Consider the following 5,000-nt stretch of genomic DNA (forward strand, 5'->3'; position numbering starts at 1 on the left):
CTCTCTCTCTCTCTCTCTCTCTCTGTGTCTCGCTCTCTCTCCATGTGTCTCTCAATTTCTCCATTCATTTTTCTCTTTCCTCATCCACTAATCTATACTGTATGAGTCTGGATCCGACTTAAAAGAAAAACATGTTTTAGGAAAGGAAAGTCGACTGTGTGATCTTTCTCTCCATAGGCGACGTGAGTAAGACCTTTAAAATAGGTTAACATTCTCAAGGCCACGGCGCCAGTTGGATTACCAGGATGCGTACTCAGAGCATGCACTAAACAGCTGGCAAGTGTCTTCACTGACATTTCCAACCTCTCCCTGACCCAGTCTGTAATACATATATGTTTCAAGCGGACTACCACTGTCCCTGTGCCCAAGAACGCCAAGGTAACCTAAATTACTATCGCCTCGTAGCACTTACATCTGTAGCCATGAAATGCATTGAAAAACTGGTCATGGCTCACATCAACACCATAATCCCAAACATCCTGCACCTTCTCCAATTCGCTTACCGCCCCAACAGATCCAAGGATTGCGCAATCTTTATTTCACTCCACACTGCCCTCTCCCACCTGGACAAAAGGAATACCTATGTGAGAATGCTGTTCATTGACTATAGCTCAGTGTTCAACACCATAGTCCCCTCCAATCCCATCGCTAAACTCAGGACCCTGGGACTGAACACCTCCCTCTGCAAGTGGATCCTGTATTTCCTGATGGGCCTCCCCCAGTTGGTGAAGGTAGGCAACAGCACATCCACCACGCTGACCCTCAACACGGGGGCCCCTCAGGGGTGCGTGCTTAGTCCTCTCCTGTACTCCCTAATCAATGACTGCGGGGCCACCATGACTCCAACACCATCATTAAGTTTTCTGATGACACAACGGTGGTTGGCCTGATCACTAACGACGATGAGACAACCAATAGGGAGGAGGTCAGTGATCTGGCAGTGTGGGGCCAGGACAACAACCTCTCCCTCAACGTCAGTAAGATAAAGGAGCTGATCATCGACTACAGGAAATAGAGTGCCGAGCACGCCCAAATGCACATCGACGGGGCTGTAATGGAGAGGGTCGAGAGCTTCAAGTTCCTCGGTTTCCAAATCACTAAGGAATTATCATGTTCCACACACACCAACACAGTTGTGAAGAAGGCACAACAATGCCTCTTCCCCCTCAGGAGGCTCAAAGGTTATGGCACGGGCCCTCAGATTCTCAAAAAGTTCTACAGCTGAAATATTGAGAGCCTCTTGACTGGCTGCATCACTGCTTGGTATGTCAACTGCTTGACATCCGACCACAAAGTGCTACAGAGGGTACCCCAAGCCATAATACTGCTAAATAGTTTGTCCTTGTAGCTATTTAGTTAAGTATTTAATTATCTGCATTGACCATTTTTGCACAAACTCTTTTGACTCATCACATACATTGCTGCTACTGTTTATCATCTATGCTGTTGCCTGGTCACTTTATCCCTACCTGTATGTACATATCTAAATCAATTACCTCGTACGAATGCACATCCACTCGGTAATGGTACTGGTACCCCGTGTCTATAGCCATTGTTACTCATTGTGTATTTATTCCTTGTGTTAACATTTTTCCCTCTACATTGTTGGGAAGGGCCCGTAACCACATTTCACTGTTGTTTAAGAAGTATGTGACAAATAAAATATTATTTGATTTCAAGTACAGCATTCCATAACATATTCATATCTTTGTATGAATCACTGCTGTAACCATGAAGCAATGTCTTGTCTTGACTGTGCCTGATCTGTAAAGATGATTCTGGGGCATTGGCTTGAGTCAGAGAAATACAAACAGTATCTGAGAGCAGTGGACCTCATTTATTGATTTTTATTTTACCTTTATTTAACTAGGCAAGTCAGTTAAAGAACAAATTATTATTTTCAATGACGGCCTTGGAACAGTGGGTTAACTGCCTGTTCAGGGGCAGAACGACAGATTTGTACCTTGTCAGCTCGGGATTATGAACTTGCAACCTTTCAGTTACTAGTCCAACGCTCTAACCACTAGGCTACCCTGCCGCCCCAGTGTCTCAGTGCTCTTCTTAAACCGTCTTGTTCAGGATCGCAAAGTGGTATAATGGCAGTCTTAATGTAATAAACCTCAGCTCAGGCTGAAATAAAAATGCATTTACATTCCTGTGACAACCAGACAAGTGTTTGCTGGGTGGCAAACTAAGCAGTGCTCCTTTGAACTGATGGAGCAGCCAGCCGACTGATGTATTCTGACAGACAGAATTGTGCAATTTCTGTCTTTCCCCTGTCAATAACTGACTAGCATGTCTGCTGCGAAAGGCCAGACATTTGCTGTCTCTGTCTGAGGGAGCTCAGACAGACACAGACTGCACCCGCAGCACAACAACAGCAACATGAGCTACACCTAAACGAATTAAACAATGGAGCTGATGAGGCCCTGAATGAATAAAATCAGAATGATTTAGAAAATGTCTCTATGTTTTCAGTAAACAGAATAAGTCTGAATATATTTCCTCTGGTGAAATGGAATAATGTCACAAAATGTCTCCACGGCCTCACACATTTTTACGTTGTCTTCCACATAAAGTAACCCTTTTAGAGTAAATATTATTATCTCCCCCATTCCCCCTGTCACCATCCACATCCTCCTCTTCCACACCTCTAACCCCTCTCTCTTCACCATCTCCCTTGTTTTCCACCTTCTACTGATTAATTCCCTCCTATCCCTGCACCCTTCTTCTCTCCACTTTCAACCCCTATCTCTTCCATCTCCTCTCCCCCACCTCCCACCACACCCCACCTTTGTATTTTGCACTCCCACCCACTCCTCCTCTCCTCTCTCCTCCCTTCTCCTCCGATCTCCACCCCACCTCTCTCCTTTCCCCCACCTCACACCACACCCCACCATCATATCCTGCAATCCCACCCTCCTCCTCTCCTCTCCCCTCTCCTCGGCTGTGAACGCTCCTATCCGACACAGCCCATCAATCAGGCTGACATTATCTGTGTTTAACAGGCCCAAATCAGGCCTCGTCCACAGATTTATGCTAATCTAACAGGTTGTTTGTACGGCTGAGTGGTCCTGTGCAGGAACCTCATTTATACGCAAATCTATCCCCAATAAAACCCACCCACTGTGACCGCAAAGCAGTGTTTGTCAAGGAGGAAAACACACACTCTCTCACACACAGAGGAAGCACTTCTAAATCGAACCTCACTCACACTGTCAAGTGTAGCTCGTCTGAAGCCCTTGTATCACAACTGGAGCAGCTACTTGGACACATTTCAATGTGTTACAATAACATACATGTTGAACAAAGCCAAATAGTTTGATACAGTATCAGCTCTCAGCTCCCTGAGCGCAGACATTATCTTTTACTATGGTAATTACCCAAGAGATATGCAATATTAGTCCCTTATAAGAGGGATATAACTATGTTTAGGGTGATTGTGGTGCATCTTCACTCAGCAGACACTCCCGTATTGGAGTGAGGTTCTGGTCTGCTGAAGGTGACTTTGCAGTGAGGTGTATATGTCTAGTTGTGGGCTCATTGACTTTGATAAGGTGAGGCTAAAACTCAGGCTCCCAGAGAAAAGAGGAGTGACACTCTCACCCACTCAGCAATAACATCCTCTCTCTCTGCCCAGAGTGAGGTGCATAATGATGTCAGGGGACAGTATAGCTGCCATACATGTCCTGTTTAAAGTGAAGATGACAAAGTCAACCGTTTTCTCTCTTTTAAAAAGGTGAATGCCCAGAGAAATCATTAAGCAGCACCGGCAGGTGGGTGGATGTGTTGGCTTCTCTGTGTTCCCTAACTTCCGGTCTAGCTTGCTCTTGATCAAAAGCTACTGTGGCAGGGCTAGGGCCCCAAAAACAGCTAACACAACACAAATTGGTATTCGGCATGAGAGACCTGCACCCTGCAGCCACCTATCTGTGATCTGTCTGTGTGCAGTACAAGAGTTTGTTTGATGGTATATAGAGGACTAAAAGTGTGTGTGCGTGTGTGTGTGTGTGCGTGTGCACTGCGTACAGATGTAGGATCTTAATTTGATCACGCTGTTGCAGGACATATAAAACATGTAGATTATTTGAGGTTAAAAAGGCTTCTGGCTTTTTAATTTCCACTTTTAAATTTCAGATTTGATTTTCCCTTACGGAAAATGCATCAACCACTACAAAAAAGTGAATGAACTATAATCCACATAATAATTCATATTTCCTGTTGCTGCTGGATTTTTTTCCTGCTGTAGAAAACTGGCTTAAATTAAGATCCCACATCTACATGGTCAATGCATTGAACAAACAGAAGGCCCACGTACCACACAAGCACACAAGCAGATACTGTTATTGGGAGAGAGAGACCATTACTGTGAGAAAACAAAGACGTGGACTCGGGGTCGACTGTCTTTCATGGCCCTGCAAACATTGACAGGAAACAAGAAAAAAGCTGCTGTTATATGTTTCCTATCTATTCTCCCTGACAAACATCAGTCAAATCTTCCCTCCATGGTCATAGATTCAGTCTCTCCGTTCCTATTAGTGTAACTGTTTCCTGGTGAGCACCATCAAAACGACAGAGTGCCATTGTTGATTACATTGAGTAAATGAGCCTGAGAGAGAGAGAAAACAGAGGTGCTTCCGTGAGGTAGGCTATTTCTTTTAACCTCCAGAGCCACCATGTGGCCACCAGTGATACAGCAGGACTTTGAACCAGAACAAACGTCTCAGCAAAACGATAAATAACAGAACAGTAACACTAACTGAAAAAACGAGGAAAACCAATGTGTGGATCGTAACACCAGATCAATTATTTTCTATTTTATAAGTCCTTTCTGTATAACACACAGCATTCCAGCAAACAAGTCCTAAACTTCTCCCAATTATTAGAAAAGCTCTAATGAATCGCAGCAGTGTAGGAACTGAGTTGTCTGGCTGCTGTTGTCGGCGAAGGAAAGCAGCGTGTGAAATCAGAGGGCAGAGGAGACCCCAGCTGACCTTCAC

At 44.7% G+C, this 5,000-nt stretch overlaps 1 protein-coding gene across 1 annotated transcript in view; it reads right to left on the reverse strand.

Moving 5' to 3' along the window:
* The window catches only part of LOC139369472 (chemokine-like protein TAFA-4), a 26,040-nt gene that overhangs the window by 20,025 nt on the left and 1,015 nt on the right, over positions 1-5,000 (reverse strand). The gene's annotated exons all lie outside the window — the stretch shown is intronic.

This window comes from Oncorhynchus clarkii, chromosome 17, assembly GCF_045791955.1.
Source record: "Oncorhynchus clarkii lewisi isolate Uvic-CL-2024 chromosome 17, UVic_Ocla_1.0, whole genome shotgun sequence".
NCBI lineage: Eukaryota > Metazoa > Chordata > Actinopteri > Salmoniformes > Salmonidae > Oncorhynchus > Oncorhynchus clarkii.